The 13,657-nt window shown below is 42.2% G+C and overlaps 1 long non-coding RNA gene across 1 annotated transcript; it reads right to left on the bottom strand.

Annotated features, from left to right (window-relative positions):
* LOC123001420 (uncharacterized) lies at positions 1–13,657 on the bottom strand. The gene is made up of 4 exons (XR_006410289.3): positions 11,764–13,657; positions 5,174–5,258; positions 4,713–4,802; positions 1–292 (listed from the first exon to the last, which is right to left on the bottom strand). It is a non-coding gene; the product is annotated as an uncharacterized LOC123001420 (long non-coding RNA).

Here is a 13,657-nt window from a genome sequence, read left to right as displayed (position 1 = left end):
GAGAGAGCAGAAGCAGGGGGAGGGTCAGGCAGAGGGAGAAGCAGGCTCCTTGCTGAGCAAGGAACCCGATGCAGGACTCAATCCCAGGACCCCAGGATCATGACCTGAGTTGAAGGGAGATGCTTAACCGACTGAGCCACCCAGGCATCCCATGGATACACTTTCTTTGGCCTATGCATGGATTTCTGATCAAGTGGCCCACTATGAAGGTTCTTGGGAGCCTTACCACACGGAATAGCCTCCAGCCAGATTCTGCTGCTGAGCTAAGGTCCCCATCTTCTTAACATGTTTCCTATGAAAATAACAGAAAGTTCTTCCATAATCATAATTTAAAAAGTAATTTGGGGAAAAAAGACTGTGAATGTTTGGCCATGATAAAGGCAGTATGAGAGGAAAGACTTTGGATGGGGCAGAGTTAATATTTCCCTGCCTGGCTTCTTTCTCTCAACCTGTCCCACTGTCTCCCAATTATATGTCATTACTTCCCCCATTCGCCTTCATCTCTGCCAGCCTGAGCTGGGGTGAAGAATCTCTGTCTCTGCCAGAAGTACCAGCCTATTTAGACAGCTGTTAGTTAACGTCTATCTTCTTCCGTTTCCAACTAATTGTGCAGTTTATCTAATAGTCCTGTCAATAAAATTTTAGAATAGAAAAATAGAGAGCAAAATCCCTCAAAGCATTCTCTTAACTGCAGAAACTTTACAAGAAAAAAAAAGCTGAAGCAACTAAAAGACAAGAAATGTAGACAATCCACCCAGAAGATGGCAAATATGCACAAGAAAAGATGCTCAATGTTACTAATCATTAGCCAAATGCAAATTAAAACCACAATGAGATACCCCCACACATGCTCTAAAGTGGCTAAAAAAATTTTTAAATGACCATATACCAAGTGTTGGTGAGGATGTGGAGAAGCCGGACTCCCATACACAGCTGGTGGGAACACAAAATGGGACAGCCACCTTGAAACACTAGTAGGTAGTTTCTTTTTTTTTTTTTTTTAAGATTTTATTTTTATTTGACAGAGAGAGACAGCCAGCGAGAGAGGGAACACAAGCAGGGGGAGTGGGAGAGGAAGAAGCAGGCTCTTAGCAGAGGAGCCTGATGTGGGACTCGATCCCAGAACACTGGGATCACACCCTGAGCTGAAGGCAGACACTTAACGTCTGTGCCACCCAGGCGCCCCTCTAGTAGGTAGTTTCTTAAAAAGTTCAACATACCCCTCCCATTTGATCAGCTTCAGCCATTCCACACCTAGGTATTTATCCCAAGAACAATGAAAACATATGTCTCATGAAGACTTGTGCACGGATATTTATAGAGCTTTATTTCTAATAGTTAAAAACTGGAAACCACTCAAATGTCCATGAGCAGCAAGTGGGTAAACACAGAGGGACGGCCGTCTCATGCAATGCTAGTCAGCAACCAAAAGCTTGAATGTGGGTGAATCTCAAATAATTATGCTGAGTGAAAGAAGTCAGAGAAACACATAAACAGACGTGTGTGTTGTATGATGCCATTTATGTAAAACTCCAGAAAGTAAAAACGAATCCCTATAGGGACAGGAAGCTTGAAGAGGAGATGGGGTGAGGTAGGGAGGAAGGGTTTATAAAGGTCCACGAAGAAAGTTTTAGGGGTGATGGGTATATTCAATATCCTGATTGCAGTGATGGTCTCATGGGTGTATACATGTCAAAACATAAGATGTTACACTTTGCAAATGTGCAGTTTATTACGTCAATTATAGCTCCATAAAATTGTTATTTAGAAAAGATTCACGTAGTGGTTTTTGCAGCAGACAAAGATGAAAGAGCTGGCTTGCATCTTTTCATTAAGTTTCAAGCTGCTCTTGAAAAGCTCTTTTCAGGAGTGCAGGTCAGCAGAGAGGAGGGCGAATGTGCCGGGTTACCTGTCACCTCGCTGTGCTTTGATCGGTTGGATTCCTTAGAGCTTCTCTAACGACTTAATTTCAAAAAAGCCCAGATTTAAGAAACAATGGAAAAAGCCTTTACAATTTGCTGGATCATCTGATCTTTAACGCCCACTAGTTATAACATCTTATGAATCTAAAGTTCTATAAATGAATTACATATACTGTCCCTTCGATTTGAAGATGCCCTCAATTATAAAAGACATGCCATATCTTGAGCTTTTAACAGCTTTTTAGGGGGGAAAAAAGCAAAAGCAATAAAAGTACACTTCTTAAAGATTCACTGTAACTTCAAAAATACTGGAAAGTATGATAGTCTTTGCAGCAAGTAGTCCCAAGGCTGTCAGAAGGGATGCGTAGGGCTCGCCTTCAGAAGCTCAAGGCGCCCATGTGTGGTCTCAGCACTGTGGCTAGTCTCAGGCACGGTCTCTCCAGGAAGAAGCAGCACACTAAAACCCCAAACTTCATACTTAGCGTAAGTTTTCTCTTTGGCCAGAATCTGTAGAGGCCCCAATGTTAGGGTTATATCCAGAGCCCATCTTACCTTTTTAAAAAGTGAATTGGTTACACTTATGCAAATTGGATCACAAATCATCACGGAAATGCAAATCAAAACCACAATAAGGTATCACCTCACACCTATGAAACGGCTATTATCAAAAAGACAAGAAATCACAAATGTTGGCAAGGATGAAGAGAAAAGGGAACCCTCGTGCACTGTTGGTGGGAATGTAAATTGGTGCAGCCACTATGGAAAACAGTATGGGGGTTCCTCAAAAAATTAAAAATAGAACTATCATATGATGCAGCAATTTCATTTCTGGGTATATATCCAAAGAATTGAGATCAGAATCTAAAAGAAATATCTGCAGTCTTATAACAATTGCAGAGTTATTTACAATAGCTAAGACATGGAAGCAGTCTAAGTGTCCATCAACAGATGAATGGACAAAGAAAATGTGCTGTTCCACACACAATGGAGTATTAGTCAGCCTTAAAAAAGGGAAGTCTTGCCAATTTTGATAACATGGGTGAACTGAGAGGAAGTAAGATAAGCTAAACACAAACAAATACTACATGATACCATTTATATGAGGAATCTAAAATAGTCACACTCATTGAACAGAGAGCAGAATGGTGGCTTCTAGGATCCGGGGGTTGGGGGAAGGGGAAACTGAAAAGTATTAATCAAATGATAAAGTTTCAGTTAGCAGCAAGCCTATACCAAGTGTACACTTTATTTTTTTCTAAAGATTTTATTTATTTATTTGACAGAGGTAGAGACAGCCAGCGAGAGAGGGAACACAAGCAGGGGGAGTGGGAGAGGAAGAAGCAGGCTCCCAGCGGAGGAGCCCGATGCGGGGCTCGATCCCAGAACGCCGGGATCACGCCCTGAGCCGAAGGCAGACGCCTAACGACTGGGCCACCCAGGCGCCCCCCAACTGTACACTTTAAAACTTGATAAGATCTTATGTTAAATCTTCTGTTAAACCTTTGCTAAGGTCTTATGTTAAATGTTATCACATACAAAAAGTAATAATAATAAAAGAGGTTGGGAGGAAACTTTTGGAGGTGATGAATATGTCCGGTATATACTGTGATGGTTTCATGAGTGTATACCTATCTCTAAACTCATCAAGTCGTATACATTAAATAAATACAGCTTTTGTATGTCAAAAACTAAACAAAATTTGAATTAAGTGAGAAAAAATTGTCCATATCTCCCTTCATTTGGATATCATACGAACTGAGAGACGCCATCTTAACTTTCCATGTGAGACAATCGGAGACTATTTTAGGCTTCCTTATGTAAGAGTATGCAAATGGAAACATTGATAGATTATAAAAAATATATATGATGAAAAGAAGGGACTCAATCTAGGAATTAGGGACATATCTTCCTATAAAATATAGTTGCTGCAATAAATAAATTCTAGAAAATTTCTGAATCACGTTTTCCCCAAATTCTCAAGAGAACCTTGAATCCACAAATCATGCAGTTGTGAAATGATAATGGAAACATTAATAAATAATAAAATGGAAATATCTACATTTATCTGTTAGTTGTGTGAGTGGTAAGTATGTCTGCGTCCCAGATTTCTGAAGCCTGTCTTGACACCTCCTTTCAATACCTTGGCAAAGGCCACCCCCTCAGGGTATGTGCACAAGCGACTATTATGGAACAATCATCCCCAAATCCTGATGTCGTCTATCCTCATACGTTGGTCTAGGAAATATGACTTGTGCCTAGATGAGTCATCCTCCTGCCTGGGAGACATCACTCTGGTTCTTGCTTCGTCTTCCAAGTGAAGGAAGCAAATTTTTCGAGTGGGAGGAGGACTCAGACTCCCCCTACAGTACCAGCTATGAAGAGGAGCAAGGAGGGAAGCAATTCAATAGGAAACATCTAAAAAGACCAAGAGGCACCCGAGCATTTATCTTAACCCAGTTCTGTTGAAGGGATCTCTACCCTGACTAGAACGAACCAGCGTCTCAGGTCTCAGAGAAAGAGCATGAGCTCCCTCTAGAGGATAGAGCACAAGCTCGCACCTCCCCATTTGGTGCTCCTCATAGGCTTACCTGGGATTTTACTTCCCTTCTCCAGAAAAGGCATCGGAGACTCCCTTACTGCTTTGAGCATACCTCTCTTAGAGTACTTATCACATGGCATTATTTGTTACAGCCCATCTCTCCCCTGCAGATGTGAGCCCCGAAGGAAACCAGAATATGTCATCTCCAAAAATGTCACTTTGACATCAAGATTATTTTGCATTAAACTGACCTAAAAGACAGCAGATGCAAAAAGGACACCTGATCTTCCTTTTTATTCCTGAGAGCAGGAGATGAAAGTCCTGTGTGAAAGATGCCTCCCCTGTAACAGAAGGAAGGAAAAATTCTTATCACCAGGATGGGAGATTAGGCTGAGAGAAATCTGTACAAACCAACCCTGTTAAACGAACCCTTCTATCTCAGTCACTTCTCCACCAATGACTGTCCCAACCCTTTGTCTTTTCATGTTCCCACAATTTACTACTTTCGCTCAATTTAGTGGATAGATTTTCAGCTCTAACAGCTTCTCTGGGTCTTCGTTTTCCTGAGGGGCCTCCCCTCTACATGTGAAAATCTGTTTGCTTTTCTCCTGTTAACCTGTTTTATGTTGATTCAATTCTCAGGCGCAGCTGAGGAGACCCTCCAAGGGGAGAGGTCCAATTTCACCTCCCCTTTAGCCCCTGAGGGAAGCACCTGTCCTGAGGTCTCCATCCTTTGTAATAGCGCCTGGAACACAGTCAGCCCTCAGCGATGGTATTTGTTGGAGGAATGGAAGCATCTGTAAGAAACAAAAACTGTTTGACCACATTCTTATCTTGCAAGTTCAGTTCTTTTTACTACTTTCTCTTCTGTTCTTTTATCTCTGTTACATATTATAATGAGCATTTTGTAGGGCCCTTGCATATGCCATATTTCATTTAATTCTTACAGTTCTGTTGGGGCACAGATCTGTGCCTGCCTTTATTAGATAAGAAGCCTGACATTCATACTGGTGACGTGAGTAGTTGAAGGTCCCAGAGCCAGGCAGTTCGCCCATGGCCTTTTCTCTGTAGCCCAAGGACCAGCATTCAGGAGGCAGCCAGCCAGGGATACTCTGAAGGGGATGCCCCAGCAGGCAGTCCACAAACCACAAGAGGTCACTGGTGGTAAAAGACCACACCTTCTCTGAGCAAAATCTGTCTGGCTGAACCCAGTAATTTTTCAGGGTGTTTGTTGGCAATGGCAGGAGTCATAGGGATTGAGTGATCTGAGAGGATACCCGAGTTCTGGATTTATTGTGGCATTGATTTGCTGCAAGATGTAAAGGAAAACATTTCTTTTGCCAATTATTCCACCAGCCATTGTTCTAGGAATTATCTTGCCATCATAGAAAGCTTGGAGAGAAAGAAGTGGTTAAGCACCAGGGCTTGGGAGTCTTATCTGCTGGGGTCCTGTCTCAGCTCAGTATGACCTTGGGCAAGTTACAGAGGCTCTCCACGTCCTCATCTGGAAAATGGTGAGGATGAGGACAATACCTACTAATTGAAAGGCGTATGTAACGTGCTTGGTTCATGTGAAAGGCTAAAGAAATGCTAGTGGTTCTTGTGTCTGTGGTTGATAGTGGAGGGAACGTGAGTTCACTTTGGGGCCCTTTAAGTTTGAGGTGGTGGAACAATGGAGACGAGCCAAGAGCAGAGCGAGGTGCGTGCAGTCGCACATAGCTTAGAGGGGGATTCACCAGACGTCCTCTCTGGGTTACGCAATCTGGAAATACGTTTTGGGGACTTTCTTTTTAGATAGATTTCTATTTTATAAACAATAATGCATTTTTATAAGAGCCTTCAGGAAGGGATACTATAGACATGGATCAGACATGAAGAAAAAAGTACATGAGTAAAATTAAATAGCGTCTATGAGATGCCAAAATATTTAAATGAGGAAATGAGGTAATGAGGTTATCTGGCTGACATTTGGCATAATGCAAACTTTCTAAAAATACTTTAATATTCATTTACTTGTCCTCACCACATAACTGCTGCCTTTTTTAAAAAAGATTTTATTTATTTATTTGAGAGAGAGAGCACAGAGACAGAGTGAGAGGGAGTAGCAGACTCCCTGCTGAGCAGGGAGCCTGATGTGGGGCTCAATCCCAGGATGCTGAGATCATGACCTGAGCCGAAGGCAGACATTAACTGACTGAGCCACCTAAGGGCCCCACTTTGGAATATTTTTATTATTCTTTTAATTTCCTTCACAGAATTCTATCTAAATAAAATTATATATGGTATATTTTTAGGCTTGGAAGTCTTATTATTCACTGTATCATACTTCTCTGCATCCAACTAAAAAAAAACTTTCTTAGTTTTCTGTAGCCTTAAGGCTTTAAGGCAGCCCTGTTCACAGATGGCTACTAAACACTTGAAATAAGACTAGAGTAAGTAAAGAACTAAATTTTTAATTATATTTTAGTTTTAAATTTTAAATAGTTTTCTACTTTTCTTCATAGAGCTCTTACCTATTTGTTAGGTTTTTTTCCTAAGTAATTTGTGTTGTTTGATGCTCTTGAAAATTACTCTTTTTTTGGAAAGTTACTTTTTAAAAGATATGTTTTCTGGTTTTTGATGGTATTTGAAAAGACATTTGCCCTTTGATACTGATTTCATATTCTGCAACCTTACTAAATTATGATTAATTCTAATAATTATTCCATCCAAGCAATCTTATCATCTACAAATAATGAACAATTTTGTGTCTTCATTTCTAAACTTTATGCTTTTTATCTCTTTCTTGTCTTAATTCACTGGCTAGGGCAATGCTGAACAGAAGTGGTGATATCAGGGACACTTGTCTTACTTCTTATCCTAAACAAAATTTTTCCAATATTTCACCACTAACGATGACGCTTGCTATTGGTTCTTCATAGATACTTTTGTTTAAAGGGCAGTTCCTTCTGTTGATAAAAAGTCTTGAATCATGAGTTTTGTCTGACAACTTTCTCTAAGAAATGATTATTTCCACATTTAATCTGATAATGTAGTCACATTATTTGATCTTCTCATGATAAAGTAAGTTTGCAGTCCTGAGATAAACCCATGTCATGATTACTTGTTCAAGTTATTGTATTTAACTGGCTAAGATTTTCTTCTGAAATTTTCCATCTATGTTCACTAAAGAGATTGGCTGTAATTGTCCTCTTTCATGTCATCTTGTTGGGTTTTGGCTGCAGGTTTATGGAAGTCTCATAGATAAGTTGGGTAGTGTCCCCTCTTTCTGTACTCTGGAATAGGACTGACAAAAATCAGAAGCATGCGTTCCTTGGTTCATACAAACCAATAAAATTGTATGACCTTAGAATTATCCTTGTGGGAAGATCAACTTCGATTTCTATTTCTTTAATGGTTATTTTATTTCTTCCTGAGTCATTTTTGTTTGTTATATTATTCCAGTAATTGCTCATTTTAGTTAGGCTTACAGATATGTACGTAACAAGTGTTTGGTTTTTTTGTTTTTGTTTTTGTTTTTAGAAAAGAACACAAGCAGGCAGAGCGGCAGGCAGAGGCAGAGGGAGAAGCAGGCTCCCCACTAAGCAGAGAGGGGAGACATGGGGCTGGATCCCAGGACTCTGGGATCATGACCTGAGCGGAAGGCAGACGCGTAGCCCACTGAGCCACCAAGGTTCCCTGGTAACGAGTTTCTTGAGATCCTTGTTGCCTTTTAAATACCTTCCTTTTATTCTTAACATTAATAAAGGAAAAAAAGAAGACAAGTAAACAATCTTGTCAAAGGGTTTGTCATTTTATTCATCTTTTCAAAGAATCAACTTTTACCTCTATTTTGTTTCATTTGTTTCCACTCTTATCTTTTCTTTGGGTTTATTTCGTCTCTCAACTTAAGTAGCTTAGCTTAATTTTCAGTCTCTTTGCTATTGTGATGTCAGCATTTAGAACAAAAAAAGTCTTTGAATCTACATTTCAACTGTGTTGCTGATAAACAGCATATACTGCTTTTTTTAATCCAGCGTAGGAAATATATTAATTGGTGACCTTAATCTATGCACATTTATCACAATTGAGATTTTCGTATTTATTTCTACCACCTTATTTTGCACGATCTCTTATTCCATTTTTGTTTCGCTCTCCTTTGTTGCCTTTTTGGGGGTGGAATACGTCTTTTCTCCTTTATTCTTGAAGCCTATGTTCAATTCGTTTTGGAAGTCAGAGAGGATGACGTGTATGTGTATTTTCAGCTACATTTCTATCTGCCCGCAGACGCACGGTTTATATGGTTGCTCTCCCTCTCCTCTCGCACGGATGTGCGCAATTTGCTCAGATAAATACTGCCTGCGCGTGGACGGTCATACGGGCTGGATTCCAAGCCCGTCAGGTGGCGTCGCTTACTGCTGCCCCCGCAAGTGTTGGCGCTCGCTGCCCCTGGCATCCAACTCTGCGGGCTCCGCCTGGGCCCGGGCAACCGCCTCCTCGGGCGCCCCCTGCAGGTCGTCCGGCCCGCTTTCCGCAGGCATCGGGGACGCGCGGAGGCGACGCGCGCTCCCTGCAGAAGGCTTGGGCTCCCCGGTTCCCTCTCCCTTTCCTGCAGCTGCGCTCCCCGCACTCCGCCCGGCGCGGCGACAGCCCCTCCCCCAGCAAGAGCGCGACCTGTCGGTACAGAGAACCCGCACCCCGGCCTCCACTGGGTCCCTCGGGCAGGGTCCCCTCCTTGCGCCCGGCCCCGCCAGCTCCTCCTGCAGGCGCCCCGCGCCGCTGCCCCTCCCCGCCCCCGCCGAAGCTAGTGCCTCGTGTTCCTTCTTGTTGTGTGGAGATAAGACGATTTTCTAGAAACAAGTATTTCACACCAAAAAGCAATATCACGCTTAACAATATAACACTAGTAGATTGCCATAAAAAATGATTTAGAAATAAAGAAGTTCGCTATTATCACAAAATTTTGGCCTTTGTCTGTAAGTTCTAACCAATGTATAAGAGGCTATTGAAAAGGACTATGGCAATATTTTATTATTTATACAAGATATCATTTTTCTTAGATTAGGACATTTAAAATGGAAGAATGTCAACTAAAAAACTATTAGAACTAGTTATGAATGTCGAAAAGAAGCTGAGTTACTAAAGAGGTTATAGTGAAAGAAATAGATTTTCTAACCGCAATAAGTTAAAACTATAAAGGAAAAATATTTCACTTAACACAGCAACAACAAAAAAGTTCCTAGCATAAACTTAACAAGAAATGCATAGAGCCAATTATCACAAGAACTGTGATAATTTAGTGAATTACAGAAAATCAAGATATCAAGTTATCTTTCTTGATGCTAAGTTCTAACAACACATCAGTTATTTCCTATAATTTCGATCAGAATCCCAAATTGAAAATGTCACAAAACCCTTCTAAAATTCACTTGGAAAATTAAAAGATGAGAAGAGCCAATAAATCTTTGAAGAAGACTGTTGGGAAGGTCATCTGGATATTTACATGCGTCATAAAGCTAGAGTACTTAAAACAGCACTAAGTACTGCAAGGAAAAAGTAAAATGCGTTCATAGAAAAATAACATAATAAATGTGTGCGCTGTGCGTGCATTATTATGCATTATTATTATGTGTTATTTTTTTAAAGATTTTATTTATTTATTTGAGAGAGAGTGAGCATGAGCAGGGGGAGAGGCAGAGGGAGAGAGAAAGGGAGAAGCAGACTCTCCGCTGAGCAGAGAGCCCAACGCAGGGCTCGATGCTGGGCTCTACTCCAGATCCCTGGGATCATGACCTGCGCTGCAGGCAGACATTTAACCGACTGAGACACCCAGGCGCCCCTACGTATAGGTATTAATCAAGTATATTATGAACAGTATCTCAAAAGAATGCCGAATTGTTTTAGAAATAGTGTCGAGATTAAGGCAACAGAACTCTTCATCATGGAGGTCCAACACCTTTTGAACACCCTCTGACCTTTCTCACTTTGTAAGCAAGTCCTGCTTTCTCAAGAGAATCCATAAATCAGGCATATGGCTTAGGTCTACACTCCCCCTACCCTGCCCCATGACAGATGATGTGGAAAAGAGCCACGTGAGGGGGCATATTCAGGGAGATTGTTCTTCTGGGACGTTGGGTGTCGAGAGCCTTTGCTCTTTTGGAGAAGCCATGTCAGAGTTGCAGGTGTCCCACTGAGTCAGATTTTTGGAAAGTTTTTTTTTGTTAGAACTGTCCTGTGGAACGGTCAGATGTGCTGACCATGCCTGTCATGTTCTCGGCTGTGTATTGTAGCCTACAAGCCTAGTTCTCTGACCCTTACAGAGGTCCACGAGTTACCGAATAGCCTTTAACAAATCCCTCTCTGCTTAAGCTAGTTAGAGTAGTGTAATGGACTGAACGTGTGTGTCCTCGCAAAAGTCCTATTCCTAACCCCCCGTGTAACGGTAATAGGAGGTGGGGCCTTTGGGAAGGTGGAGCCTTCGTGGATGAGATTAGTGCCCTTAGAAGAAGAGACCAGGGAGAGCTTGCTTCCTTTCTCTCTGCTCTGCCATGTGAGGATGCAATAAGGAGACAACCATCTGCAAACCAAGAGACCTGTCCTCACCGCACCCTGGATCTGCCAGCACCTTGATCTTGGACTTCCCAGCCTTCAGAACTGTGAGAAATAAATGGTCATTGTTTAAGCCACCCAGTCTATGGTATTTGGGTAGAGCGGCCCAAGCTAAGTTGAGCCTGCTATTTGCGTTTAAGAACATGCTTGAAGAACGTTTAGAACATGCATGGCTGGGACGCCTGGGTGGCTCTGTGAGTTAAGCGTCTGCCTTCAGTGCAGGTCATGATCCAGGGTCCTGGGATCGAGGCCCGGGTTGGACTCCCGGCTCATCGGGAAGCCTGCTTCTCCCTCTGCCTACCACTCCCCCTGCTTGTGCTCTCTCTCTCTGACAAATAAATAAAATCTTAAAAAAAAAAAAAAAAAAAAGAACATGCATGGCTCACACACTTTACTATTTGGGGAAAAAATACATTCACATTCCTGCTTCAAACTATTCACAAAAATAAAATACATCTGGATTAATGAATAAAATGTAAGAACACACACACATACACACAAAACCAAACAGACACTAAAACACCAAAAAACAAAAACCCAAAGATAAACCTAAACAGAACTAGCCAAACTAATAACAAGGAACTAACTAGCCTGATCAACACTTGATAATGAGTAGATCAAAAATAGGTCTCTGAATGAACCAGCAGGCAATGAGAGATGGAAACGTGGTCAGCTAAGCAGTTTCCCGACATTAGAAGGTAAAATTAAACTGACCGTCCAGGAGTAGCACGACTCTTCTTAGTTCTCAGGTCGGGCAGGAATTTTTGTCTGTGCACTTCACACCGAGCACATCTGTGAGGGAGCATCGGATGGCGGCCTGAGAGTGAGTAGCACACACCGATTTCTGGTGAAGGCCCGCAGGCAAATCAGAGCTAACACATCAAAAGCGCATCAGTGCTTTTCACCCGAAACCGTTCTAGCAGGAAAGGTGTAGGCCTGGGTGTGTGATGGGCCCATTCTCTGTACCTCTGACATCATCAAACCAGATGGACAGCATATTCTTCAAGGGCTCCTCTCCTGACGTTTCTTTCCAGCGATCTTTCCAATAATTAAGGGACTTAAGCCCAAGTTTATACTCCTTTGCTGTACTACGAAGATCTCTCTCTTGCTCCGTAATCAAGATAGGCATGGGACAGGGCCTCTCAGAAGCCACGGGAGATCCAAGCTACCATCCTAATTTCAGCTTCCAGTAAGTATATTGAAAATGAAGAAATAGCAAAACCAGAGTTAATTTGCATGCATACATTTAGCATGTTAATGCTTTTGAATACACGTATAACAATAACTGTATAACTCATTTGGTGATAACGTCGAAGCTGAATTTGAGGCCTTTCTTGAATGTGAAGCTCAGATCTCCCTGGCCTTCTGGTGTTGGTCCTGGTTAAAGTTAAATGCCCAAAACTTGTAGTCTATATGTTAATAGCCAAGTAGTTCTAGCCTTGGCTAGATGCCCTCCTTGGCCAAGATAAAATACCTCATTGATATATGCCTCACGAAAACAATGCTGTTCCTGGCTTTATAAGCAAACGTGTAAAAACATCACACTAGTGTGGGCTTGATTTTTAAGACCACTTTTAAAGCAGGTAAATGTCTATGAACAAATAATTTAAGATTCAGAATTGTCCATATCTTCCCTTGCCTTTCTTCGAGGCCATGATTAGCTAAAAGGGTCACGGTCTGTCCTTGTCATGTCTAGCTCAAGAAAATGAAATTACATCATCTGGGTACAAAGGAATACTTGTCCTTTGTTCATTCTTCTCTGGTGTTTTCTGGTTCTGTTCCACTCCCACATTCAGAGCAGGAGGGCAAGGGGAAAACAGGCCCGCGGGAGGACTGTTCCTCCTCACAGCCTGGCACCTACCTCCATCCAAAACACATACCCGAAGTTCTGTCTCAGGGCCGGAAAACCTCGACCCTCTCACTTCTGGTCAGTGAGTCTGCGTTTGGATTCTTCCCCGACCATCTCGGAGGAAGAGACGACCCTCCTCTGAACTCACAAGGGGGCTTGACTCTCTTGTGGCCCTCACCACACAACCTCGGAATCTACTTACAAGAGAAACCAAAATTGTGACAGAATACCAAATACTCCTGAGGGAAGGAGGAGCGGGTTGGAGAAATCCCAGGGTTTCTGAGTGGCTTGTCACAGCAGAGCATAGGGCTCTGTCTGACAGCCCAGAACGTTGATTTGTTTGAAGATACAAAGGTCTGGAGGTGCGTGGTGGGGTACTGCCTCAACCCATTGGTTGAGTAAAAACAATTCAGATTCTAAGGACAATCTGAGAGGGAGGGACGAAATGGGCAGGAGACATGGCAGAGGAGAGAAGTTGAGCCTCCAGCAGTGAATGGAACATCCCGCCTGGGGGGGGGGGGGGCGGTTTCAAAGGACTTTTAGGAATAGGGATGACTGATGCTCAATTTTAAATTGTTCTATGGCCACCATGTAATTACTGTTCCTTTCCACAAACCATTAGCTGTGTCTACTGTTAAATTAATTATGCAAGGCGGCTATTAGCCAGAGATGGCTGTAATGCCATAGCGCCTACGTAAGCAAACCAAAATCTAAGCCTGTAAATGCCTCAAGCTTATGAAATCAAAACCTGAGGACAGC

This window comes from Ursus arctos, unplaced genomic scaffold (assembly GCF_023065955.2).
Source record: "Ursus arctos isolate Adak ecotype North America unplaced genomic scaffold, UrsArc2.0 scaffold_18, whole genome shotgun sequence".
Classification (NCBI taxonomy): domain Eukaryota; kingdom Metazoa; phylum Chordata; class Mammalia; order Carnivora; family Ursidae; genus Ursus; species Ursus arctos.
This window is presented reverse-complemented; position numbering and strand designations above follow the sequence as displayed.